Source organism: Passer montanus, unplaced genomic scaffold (genome assembly GCF_014805655.1).
Source record: "Passer montanus isolate IOZ18808 unplaced genomic scaffold, ASM1480565v1 scaffold14, whole genome shotgun sequence".
NCBI lineage: Eukaryota > Metazoa > Chordata > Aves > Passeriformes > Passeridae > Passer > Passer montanus.
This window is the reverse complement of record NW_024360941.1, coordinates 9,382,713-9,395,529: the sequence shown is the minus strand read 5'-3', so window position 1 is coordinate 9,395,529 and position 12,817 is coordinate 9,382,713. Positions and strand designations below refer to the sequence as shown.

Below are 12,817 nucleotides of genomic sequence, written 5' to 3'. Positions count from 1 at the left end.
TTGGAATAATCAAGATGGGCTAGAACATCTGCCCTGTGAGAAGGGTCTGAGAGGCCTGGACCAAATAGTGGTCTTCCACTTACAGGTTAATTCAGATATGGAAGCAGGCTTTTCACTGAGTTGCACAGGCTTAGAACAAGAGACAATGATCATATTTTGAAGCAAGAGAGGCTTCCAAAGGATATAAGAAGGAAAATATATTTTCTATGGGGATGATTAAGCAATAGAACTAGTTTTGTAGAGGCACTGAATTTTTTTGTCTTTGGAAGTTTGGTTGGATGTTGAATAGATGGCTATTGGGGACCTTTCCAATCTGTTATTCTAGGAGGTTTAGAAAGTAATGAGTATTAGTTTGCCATAAGAAAGCAAACAAAACGAGAAAAAAAGAAAGAAACCCCCTCCCAATAAAAAACCCACACACATTCTCCCCCTCCTGACCCGGCTTATAAATCTGAGAGATTTTTAAATGAAAATTATATTTCCAAGTTTTTAACTCTTCCCTTGCTTATCAAAAATACTGCCATGTGACCCAGTAATATATCTAAATCATGAAATTTGGAGTCACTAATATACCTGTCATAAATCTGAAGTCATGAAAGAACACACATATAACTATGTGCCATTTATACCTTTGCTGGATTTGACTATATTGCATTATCTTTTTAATTTTTATTTGAAAAAAATCATAAGCCTTTTTTTGGAATAACATGCCATATTTTCTGTCTGACAGGGCTTTTTCTGACATCTGTTTCTGTCTAGAATAGCTCATGCTTTCTAAAAACCAGATTAAGTATAAATCCTGAGGCAATCACTTCAAATATAATGGCAAGTCAACATGTTTTTGATATACTATACCTTCTGATTCAGGATATGATACCAAGTGTAACTTCTACCTTTTATTAGCAGATGTAAGGCCTTTTGTCAGGAAGTGTATTGGTATAGTCAGTTAAAGACTGCTTTCTGTTTGTTTTTCCCAGAAGTTCTTTGGCTTTAAATTTGGAGGTACTGCTAAATAGGTATAATTCTGCCTGCTAGCAATGTTTGCCTGACATGGCTATCTCAATGAATTCACATGGGGCTTTAGTGCGTGCTGGCACTGGGCAAAGCTCTAGGAACTGAAGACTTATTGCTCCTTTTTCCATGTGTTTGCTGCAGTTTCTGTGTGATTTTGTACTGAAGTGATTACTGTGTGCTTTTGTACTAATTTTGTACGGAGTATTGTGAGTATTGTGAAATGTTGCTGTTCATACAAGGAATATCCATGTGCTCTTCAGAACTACATTCACGTGTGTTTAGCCCTAAGAAGGATCACTTAGCCTTACCCTAAGAAGGGTGCTGAGTCTGGAGCTGGAGTCTATCTGTGGGCAGAATCAGTAAGCACAAATAGCTTTTGACTGACAGTCGGAACTGGGAGACTTCAGTGCATGTCATTAGGTTTTAAGAATGGTGGTGAGAAGTTTTAGGCAGCTCATGCAAGGAATGCTCTAAGGAAATGTTGGCACTGAGCTCAGGAAGCCAGCCACATGTGGTTGCAGAGAATAGGGATCCATCCTTAAATGCTGAGTATTTGTTGAAAATCTGAAAAAGGCTGAGAATGGAAGGTATGTATCTGGACACTTCAGAGAATTGTTTTCTGTTCTGACGTCAGGCTGCAAAGTACCATGACTTAGTGCAGGCTTTACTGAAAGAAGGTCAAAATAACACACAAAAGAATTTCAATTCAGAGAAAAGACATGGTTTTGAGTTCAGTGTGAAAACATGCACTTATTGGCTGGGTAACATGCACTTTGTTACCTTCCAAAATTTGGATTGTCCGGTTCTAATTCATACTCTCCATGAGTGTGCTTCATGTTGCTTACAGAGAGGATAGTGAGTTAACATGTCTTTTATTTAAATTACAGCAGTCTAGACTTTGAACTTCATCTCTCTGCTGGGTTATCCAGCCTCCCTTATTTGATGGGACAGAGTGATGAAGATATGATACTGAAGAACACTAAGAAGTCCTTATGCAAAGCCCACAGGCTGATCTGTACCTCATCTGGAAATTAGCTGTGCTCTTTTCTGCAACAGTATATGCCAGGGCAAAAAGAGTACAATGGTCAGGCTCGAGCCCCAGAAGTCAGCTACTGTTTCTGCATATGGGGCTAGCACCTGCTGACTGTAGCAATGTCCTAAACTTACTGAATTTGCATCCCTTTTTTGTCAGTGGGAGTTAAGTGCTCTTTTGCATTTAAAGTAAATAGCTGATAAAATCTTCTGACTAGCATGTGCCTTTCAAGCATGAAAAATACCAGTTTGTATGTCATTTGGCAGTGACTGCTTCGAACTCTATTGGAACATAAGGTTACCTTGAAAGTGGATGCCATTAAATAGTATTCTTATCACTCCCATAGTGATGTCACAGAAACTGCAAACCTTGAGCAGTTATTATATATTTGCTGCTGCTTGCAACTCACTAGAGACTTTTTAACTAAATTAATATGCTTTACCCAGTGTGTCACTTCAGTTTATGCTTCTGATCCTCATGTAAGCAATTCTTCATCTTTTATCTGCTGCTCAAGAAATTTTGTTCAAATTACAGTAAAGTGCTATTAAAAGCATGTTGGAGTATTGGCCTCTCATAAGACAAAAATCAGTGAACTCAGTTTCTCAGCCTGTGGCTCACAGTTGACATATTGCTCAGAAGGCAGAAATTAATATTTAGAATTGGGGCTAGCAGAAACATTTGAAGTTACCCAAAGACCCACATGAGCTAAAGACCATGGGCCTGGGTAGAAACAAAGTCTATAGGTTTAAAAATCTAAATGTTTAACATAAAAATATTGAGTGCTCACCAGCGCATCATTCTAATCAATAGAAAAAAAAAATAGTTCAACTTTTTCTTGAGAATACATTAAGGAGGCATGTGTTTCTATAACATAAGATTTCATTTTTCTTCATCTATATCAAAACTGTTGTGCAGCAAAAATGCAGACAATATCAGTGAGAACACGAGTATAAATAGCATGACCTGAGGTAGGATTACAAGTGTGAGAGAGTTCAGAGGTAACGGTTTCCTATGGCAAGACCAGTAAGTACTTGACTTTCTACCCGGACATCTTTGCTTGGGTTATTTTTGGTATTTTGCTTGAAGTGTTTGCAGTGACAAAGGCTAAGTTTGTGATGTATAAAGTCTTCCAGAATTAATGCTTTCTTCTTAAATCCAGCAGACAGTTTAGAATCCAGGGGTCAGAGAGCTTGAGGTAGCTACATTTCCACAAAGACCTTGCTTGGGGAGGGATATGGAGACTAGCCCATTTTCTAGTTAAACCTCATTTGGTAAATACACAAATGCAACAAGGATTTCACATGTATAAATAAATTTGATTAGACTAAACTGTAGCCGTCTGAAGCTGCTTGGCTTCCTTGTGGTATGACTTGCATGGGGAAGTTACAGAGCTGTAAATTATGTGTGCTGTCCTGTCGTTTCACTGATCTGTTTTCACTTCCCAGGGAGTCCGTGTGCCAGGTTTTACTTTGGGAGGTGTTAGGAGTTAATCAAGGTTTTGACAAGGGTAGCACCAGATGTATCTCATGTTCATGGCATTTCTTAAAGAAGGAAAGGCTGCATCTAGGTGAGCTTTGTGGATTGTAGTGTAGTAGAGAGCAAACTTGAGCCCTCAGGCCCCTTGATTATGGATCCACCCAATGTCAATGTTGCCCAGAGCAGGATAAGCACACACACTTGGCATACTATTTTTGCAAGTACCCCCAGCTCCTGTTTAATGTCTCTGAGACATAATTACTGTTTTTCTTGCTTTGGAGGGTCCATCCGTTCAGAGAAACTTGGTTTTTTGATTTTAAATCGTCAAAGTTTTGATTTTAAATCGTCAAAGTGCTTCAAAACCTTCAGCTGCTTGATAAGGTTTTAGTGTAGTGTGATACTGCAGGTTGCATGCCCCAGGAGGTGACAAAAGGGCACGTTTGTTGCTAGAGCAGCTGGGATGTTCTGGGGACAAGCTCATGGTGTTTTGTTTTGTGCTGTTAGAATCAGGCGCTGGAGTGAACTGTCTTGTCAGCTGTGTCTGCGTTTCCTCATGTGTTCAGTTTGGATGAGGAAGAGACCAACAGGCCTGAACTGACAACATAGAAACACCCTTGTCTTTCAGTTGTACAGCTGGTCTGATAAAAAATGATGGCATGCACTTTGTCTAGATTGTAGTGTTTGCATAATGATGGAAAAATGTTTCATCAACATATGTTGTGGGGTAAACTAGGAAGACTGCAAGGCAACCTGATGTAAACATGTAAAAAAAAAATTGGGAATTAATAATACAAACATGCTGTGGCAAGCAAAAATGTTTGGAGAAGTTAACAAAAGCTATTATGGGCATTTGTAAGATCATGTCAAAATCACCCGATTGCTTTAATAAGGACCTGAAATGTAACTGAGTAGGAAACATAGTGTCTTTGTGTTTTAGCAGAATGGCTGATCTAGTAGTTATGTCAGTAGGTTTAGAAAGCAAATTAGAATGTTTGAAATGAAAATTATAGCAGCAGTAAGACAAAGATGAGATTCCAGGTAACTATTTTTTAAAGTCCAATAGTGTTGACTATGGAAGAGCCAAAAAAAGGAAAAGGATTAAAAACAGAAACTGCATTTTAGGGCTTTGGAATGGAAAAAGTCTTAAAAAGCTCAACATGGTATTTAGGGCTGGTAAAACTACAGATACTGTAACTGTAGGGACTGGAGTATACTGCACACAGCGATGTATAGATGCAGTAGTTAAGCTAGGAGGCTGAATCCTGTAATCCTCACTAAACAAAAATCCCATTGAAGTCAGTAGAAGATTTGCGTGAACAAGGAATGTATAACCAGGCAATTAGAGACAAAGTTGCAGCCTGACCTTGACTGGGCCTTTGTGCCTGTGATTAGCTGTACCCGGAGCATCTGGGCACATTTGTTTAAAGGCACAGTCAATTTTAATGACAGCTCAAAAAAGAAATACAATTATGCCATAGTTTAAGTTCTAATGGATCCAAATGACAAATGCAAATAATTGCAAAGAGACATATTAAGACAACACTTCTATAATCTAAGTCTTTTGAAACAGCAAGTTCTGTGTTCTTTGTTCCTTTCCTTCTCAGGAAAATACAGGAATTTAGTAGATACTGCTCAAGTTTTGGCACTTATAATTGAGGTGAAGCTATTTGACTTTTCTTAAATGTAAGGGAGCATGGAGATTATTGTGTGGGGTATCAGAAATAGCCTTTAGTTAAATTAATAAAAATATCTAATAGCGTTTGCCATACATGTTTATAAAGTTAAATTAGTAATTGCTCTCCAAATTGTTTTAGAACTATTTCAGTATGAAACAAAATGTCCTTAAAATTAATTCATTTATGTTTTTCCTTCTTTTGTGATCCTAGTTCAAATAAATTTGAAAATCAACAAAATGCTTTCTTTTGATGCAAAATTTAATTCAGCATACCAGAAATGTCATTCTCACTGCCAGTTACTCTAATGAGACGTGTTCCTTGTGTCTGAATCTACTTTGTTTGAAAAGAGCTGCTCTTAAAGCATTGAGGAAATTGCAGTTCTCAGTAAAAGAAATGTTAGAAACATGCAAGAACAAACAGAAGTTGTTTCATGGTCTGGTCCTGTAAATGGTGACCTCAGTGACTACAATGGGCTCTTGGTATTACTAAGTGTGTGTCCAAAATTCCAGTGTCCAGGACCGCAATCCTGTAAATACATGTGTGTGCTTTGTGGTGTGCAATAAGCTACTGGGGAAAAAAGTCAAAAGAATTCTTCTACTGCATTATTTTTGTGTGCACATAATTCCATCATGACTTTATATAAAAACCATTATAAGTAATCTCTGCAGATTGTCTTTTGGAAGTAGTTTCATATGCTTCAAAAAGCAATTCCTGAAAGGTTGACAGCAGTGCTGGAGAACTTGAAATTTCTCTCTGCATAAGTTCTCCTGCTTTGACACCTTCTCCTACTAAAATCTAAGAAAACCTCTAGAACCTTTGGTTTTGAAGATAATGAAAGTGATAGGATCTTTTTTTTTCAGAAAGTCAAGAGCCTTTTGATGGCTTTTTTGCTAGTTTCTGTATCAGAATCTGTCAATTCAAGATGTGAACCTTTACTGCTAAAGAATAAAATCTCAGAGTGCTCCAAGCTGGAGACTGGGTGTTACACAGTGATAGTACTAACCCACTTTTACTCGCTTATCTCTTCTCCCATTCCTGTTTTCATGTCACAAACCTGACTGGGTTTCTTTCCCTAAAGTTTTTCTGTTCAAGAATGTATGACCAAGTAACTACAAAATGCAATGACACAAACCCAGTTTTAAATTAAAAAATTGTTTACTTCTAAGAGCAGATAAAAAGATTAACCTGAGTATATATTTCAATGTAACAGTAAAGTTTATGCCTATGCTTAGCTTAATTTTAAACATCTTCCTTACATCTTATAACTACAGCCTCTTTCTCCCTTTCTCCCGCTCTCTCTGTATGCCTCCTTTCAATATATATAATCCATATAAATCTGTTTTATTTTTCATTAGTTTCTGGGCCTGGATAAGAATGGAGGAAGCTCAGCAAGGTGGTATAGGACAAGTTTCAACTAATGGCAATTATGATGCATTTCAAGATGCAACATTGTATCTTCCATCAGGGGTTATATGTCTTCTTGCCATTCAATGTATGTTGATTCCTCAGGGCATACTTTTTGCAATAACTTCATTCTGCAGTCAAGCCTCATTCAGAAACTCTTCTGCTAGCATACTGTGTTCAGCATTGGATTACTCTATGTCCTGTCAGTGTAAATTAGGATCTGTTTTAATACTGCTGATGTTCCCTGATCCTTTTTAAGTAACATTGCTGTACAATACGCTATTCAGAATAATTTAAGCCAAAAATAATGGGCAACATACATTTCTCCTGATTTAGTTGCATGAAAGGGAATTGTGACCAAGTCTCAATTTAGTTCTTGGATTTGCCATTCTCAGGGTTTCATTTGCCTTTCCCTATCTCTCATGCCTTGCTGGCAAATCTCTTAATACCTGACAGGTTTTACATGGTACAGTAAGCTTTCTCCTTTAGTGATACAAACACATGATTTCTCTTTCTGTGATCAAAGATCCTTGTTGTTTCTTATTTTTATTTTTTCTTCCCATTGTTCAGAGCAGGTGTGACAGCTCCACAGAACTACTGATTTTTATGCTATAGTTTGCAATGAAGTTAGCCAATCAGGGAAAGCAAAAAGAAAAAAAAAAGAGTATTATAGGCTCAATGTCTAAACAAATGGGTTTGTCTGTGCATAACTTACCTGGAACAGGTGTCAAATTGTGGTCCAAAGGATGTTTCACACAGACTTCAGAGCAGAACAAATTTCCAACACAAATTATCAGGTTAGGCACAAGCAGGGTGTGGGTAGCCGATCCTCTGAACTGTGTAACTACTCAGGCTAAAAAAATTCAGGTGTTCTCTTTCTTTTTGCCTGGATTAGCAAAGATCCTTTACATAAAATATTTAAGTAATAACTTGATAACAAAAATAAAAGCTTCTTCTGGTACTATTTTATTATTAATGAAATCTCACAATTTAATACCTTCATTTCCAAAGTCTTTCTGATATGTTAGTCTGGTGTGTCACTTTGGCTTGTTAAATAGACTTGTGCCAAATTAACTGAAAAAACATTATGCTAAATAGCATAAACCAATAATAATGCAATTTTAATGGCATATACTTAGAAACTCTACAATGAAATAAAATGCACAGGTTTCTGAGCCCCTTTGTTTCCTCTTTCATATATAGAAAACCTGTTTGTAATAATTTAAAACTAAGACTTTTTAAATAGAATTGCTGTGTTATACTTGCTCACTTTTCTTTAGTTTTTTGTTGAATTTTAAGTAGTGTGCTGTGTTTATGGCTGGAATATTTTTTTAAATAGTGGCAAAGTAGGTGGTCTTGTAATTAATATTTCTGTACAGATCTGTAAACTGTGCAAGATTTGTTTAACAAAACAGAAATCATGTTCTTTTAGATTAAGGCATTTGTTTAGGAATAAAGTTCAAGTTTGTCTTTGAAATTCAATGATGTAGTTTCATGGCCTGTGAAATTATTTGTTTTATGAACCATTTTAAAGGTATCACTACTTCATGAAATTTCTGTGACCTGTTGCTAAATATTTAGACTATGGATTAATTATATTTTCTGTGTTTCAAATAGTGATTTTAAAAACTTGGTGAAAAGGCCAAGTTACTTAGTAATGAGAGAAATTATTCAACAATGAGGCACGGTGTGTTCATGTAATCTTTTCTTCCTATAAATGACTGCGTTTTTTCAAAAATGCAGGAATAAGCAAAGGTGTTGAATTGAAAACTAAATAGTCTCATCACAGTAAGAACGTATGTATTCAGCATAACTCAGAAATGTTCTTACAAATGTGCAATTTATTATTTCTGCCCATAGTGAAATCTTCTTTTATGAATGATTGACCTACAGAATAGAAAACATGACGTAAAAACTACCTACTGCCTTCTTGAAGCCAGTCCCTTGATACACAGCCAGAACTCCTACTCACTGACTAATTAGGATCTGGGATGTATTCATGTAGTGCAGGTACTGTGCTCAAGCAGTGTCTCAGAATGTGCTGGCATTCAATTAAAATTAATTTTAATTCATTTAAAATTAATTTACCCCTTGCCTCTCCACTTAGTAACTCTCCAGCTGATACTGCGGAAGTTTTTAATCCTCACTGCCCGTGTTACACTTGCTCAAGATCGCAGCTCATTGCAGTGCTACCATGTTAATAATTTTCTTCAAAAAAAAGACTCTATATTTGTTTGGTTTTTTTGACAAAGCTAATGATAGTAGTTAATAAAAACAATGCCAGTGAAAGCTAAGCAAAGATTGAGAATAAGCAACCTTCTTTGAAAGGCCTGATAGTTTATTCTGTTGTACTGATTTTGATGGAATACATGTGACTGCTGAAAGGAAAACAAGAGGTTACAGAGTACTTTAAAAAAACAGCAATATTCAGACCATGTTAATAAAAAAAAAGCTTAACTGGCATTTTATCTTTTTCTGAGAGAATAAGATCTTTTAATGAGGAGGATTTCTAGTATGAGTGCAAGTTTTTCTTTTCAGAATTGTGTGCTTTGCGTTTTTTTCAATGTTAGTTAAAAGTTGCTCAAAAGCATTCAAAATGAACATATTGTTTTTATAATGTGTCAAATTCTAGAGAGCTGCCATGTGACAGCCACCCAGATGTCTCATAGACGCAGCGCACGCAATCAGCAGCAGAACCTTGCTGGCCGCAGTGGCTGCGTTGCAGAAGGTGCTGGCATTCTCTTTCCATTAGCTGTGTCCTTTCCGGCAGGGTTCTGTGTCTGTTAATCACCTTGATATCCCAGCAATCATCACAGTGTTGTCCTTTTTTTCACTTTACAAATGTTTTTTACTTGCAAAAGGCTTCCCCTTTCTTCTGGTCGTGCATCTGGTCGTGCATGGCGCTGCACACATTGTCACCACTGGTCACTGGAACTGCTCATGACCAAGAGAGTAATACACAAATCTCATCTGGTACAGATTGCACTGCCTGATGTCTCCAAGATTTAATCAGATGTAAGCCTTTCAGCAGCAATAATCCAAATCCTTATTGATTCCAAATCTATCTGTAGTGCTAGCTGGAAGCTTCAGTACAAGCCTTAGAATCAATCAAACAATGCAGATGAAGCTGCACTTAGCAAAGAGTTATCCCACATACTTGTAGCCTTTGACCTTTTTCAAAAGATCAGGCTGAAGTGTGTGAGAACAAGCTTTCCTGTTACTATAATCTAGTTGTGAAATTTCTTCCAAAAAAGAGTCTAGCTGAGGTGCCACAAATCCTTGTTCTGAAAACTGTTATAGTCGGGAATGGTATTGATTGGCCAAGTTTGTAAAAATCTGTGAGAGCAAGCTGTCCAAAATGAGTTTCTAAAGCAATCAGGGAGCAGCCTGCAGAGTTGCTCTAGAAAGCAACTAGAATTTTTTTTTTTCTTTTCTCTCTGCTTCCCAGGGAACTCAGATTAGAAAAAGGGTATTTTCATAAGTAATTCCCATTGAATATATGAAAGTACTGGCATATTTTTAGTGAAGGTTGAGAACCACTGAGGAATGCAGGTACTTGAAGAATAAGTACCAGCCAAGAAGCATGGTTCAGAACCTCAGCAGCAGCTAAATGTTTGACTAAAGGACTTAACGTAAGTACCTTTGTGCAAATCTATAAACATGGATATATATTCCAGCATTGTGTAAGAATATCTAAATAAAATATTGCTCTAAAAATGCTGGCATGCATAAAATTAATTTCCCATTACCTGCTACCTCAGCCTAAATACTTATAAACAGGAGGAGCAATATTAAATAGTATAAGCCGAGGATGATTTTCTAGCAGTTTATGCATCTTCCACTCAAAAAATGGCCAAAACAAGAGAAAAAAGACATGATATATAATATAGAAATGAAACTTCTGAAGTCTTAAGTTTATCCTTTTAGCCAATGTCTTTTTCTTCCTTCTTTGCAAATTCTCTTTTGAATTCTTCCAAAACTCATTTATTTTTCTTTGCCTGTCTACTTTGAACATTTTCTCCCGTCACTTCTCCTATTTGTTTTCTTTCCCTGATGTTATTCTTAGTATTTAAAATGCTATAGTGAATAGAAGTCACTTAAGCAAAATATAGTTAAGATTTATTTATTTATTTTGTACTTTGATTCTTACTTTTTAGGTTTATTTGATGTGCTTTGTAAGCTCTTTGGAGCAGAGACTGATTCTAATCTCTGCTGTTGTCGTGATGTTTTGATTTAGTTCATATTAACTGCAGTGGTCTTTCTGCTTATTTGAAGTGATGTGAAATAAAATTTATGTCCACTGTTACTATTTGGCTTCTGTAAGGTTCTGTTTTGTTACTGTATTGAATGGTAACTTAAAAGTTTGCAACTACAGTCATCCAAGTTTGCTGGTGACAAACGGGTGCACAGGACATCAAAATCAGGGCTTTTCTAGTAAGACCATAGAAGTTGGCATAAAAGTTCAATTTAATTCTTAACTATAGCTACAATTTTTAATTAAAATATTTTCCTTTTTTGTTTTTAATTGGCATCAACTTCTAAAAATACTAGCATTGTAATACATGAAAATTGCAATAAAGTATTATGCAAGTGCAGTGTTTATAAATACTTTTGCAATATTTCCATTTGCTTACAAGTAATTTCAACATTCAGATTTAAATACTTGATTTTAATCTATTTCAGTCAATCAATAAATGCAGAATATAAGCATCTTAAAATGCAGGGGTTTATAGACAGCATTTTCCAATTCAGAATTGCCCACAAAATCCTTGAAAATTAAATGAGCTGACAACTGTAGTCAGAACAGATACTTAAGGTACCATTATAGCATATTGCACCATCAATTATGTGTCAAGCATGCTGCCAAATATTAAGTGTTCTGACCTTTGTTATTAATAATAGAGGCAAACACTGGGGACATATGAAAGATAAGTAATGTAATGCATGGAAAATCTATTATACATTTTACTTTGTTAATGGATATAGAGCCTATTTGGTATCCTGCCCTTTCCCTTGCAAGCCTCGTAATTTTATGAAAAACTTGACATACTATGTAATGGAAAGCCACATTGTGAAAAACATACTTTGATAGAACAAAATATTCTGAAGTTAAATAATAGCAAGAGAACATTTGTCGTCAAGCTTTGCACCTTTCTTTATGTGTATTTGTCTTTTCCCCTGTTCCTCATGAAAAATGTGAAATTAATGAAATGAAGAAGTGTATCTCTATTGTATTCTCCATTCACGCTCGTATTTTTGGGTTATTTTGCTTACTATCACCTATCATCTTGTAGAGTTTGGCTAGTCAAATCTGTCTTTCTCTAGAATATACCTTCTAGCATTTTCAGATGTTCATGCAGGACATCACTGATAATAGGTAAAAATTACAAAAAATAATACAGTGGTCAACCAGAGGATAAACACTTATGAAGGGAGTAGTGGTGGTGGTTAAAAAAGATTTCAAACCACAATCCCTTAACTGACTTGAAAATGCCAAGAATATAGAAGGCATAGGATAGAGAAAACTCCTTCCTGTTCAGTCACTCTTGGCACTATTTGCTGCTTCCTTCTTAATCTGGAGCATAGATTCCAGAATGCATTACCAATAAAACATTAAGCAGTTGGTCCACAATTTCATCAGGAGTGCTCTGTAATTATATGAAAATCAGCTGTCTGTTTAAATTTTTCAAAAAGTGTTCTTTAGTCCTAAAAGTCATAGAATCTCTCTTATTACAACCTGTGCTAATATTCTATTACTTTTTTTTTTCCTCCCTTTGAACTGTATTTGGGAATAACTAGCTTGGTGACAGTAATTGCAGCTGCAAACCATATTTCTTTCTGAACTTCACTAATCTGCACTTGCATAAGAATTAAAAGCGAGAGCTCCTCTAATCTCTAGTACATTTTTGTTGATGTTACTTTCTTTGTGTCATCATATATTCTAAATGTGTTTAAGTCAAAATTGTTTTGCAATGGAAATCCAGTGTCCTACACTACAAGCCAATGCATAATTAAGAAAGAGCACAGAACAACAGATATGGACCAAGACAGTATATTTTTTTGAAATTACCAAAATTTACACAAAATCAAAAATGTTGCCAGACCACTATTATATTTACAGAAGCAGATTAATTCTTCCCTTAAAAAGTAGGAAACTCTTTCTAACGATCCTTAATGATCTGATGCTTATCCTGTATGCAGGACACACTCTTGT

General features: G+C 36.0%; 1 protein-coding gene across 4 annotated transcripts in view; it reads left to right on the top strand.

Moving 5' to 3' along the window:
- The window catches only part of VEGFC (vascular endothelial growth factor C), a 67,867-nt gene that overhangs the window by 34,369 nt on the left and 20,681 nt on the right, over positions 1–12,817 (top strand). The window contains exon 1 of one of the 4 annotated variants that reach the window (XM_039700273.1): positions 8,502–8,613. The exons of the other annotated variants lie outside the window; for them this stretch is intronic. The gene's annotated coding sequence lies outside the window, so the exon portion shown is untranslated. Of the gene's footprint in view, positions 1–8,501; positions 8,614–12,817 lie in introns of those variants that run through there. 4 annotated transcript variants of the gene reach the window in all.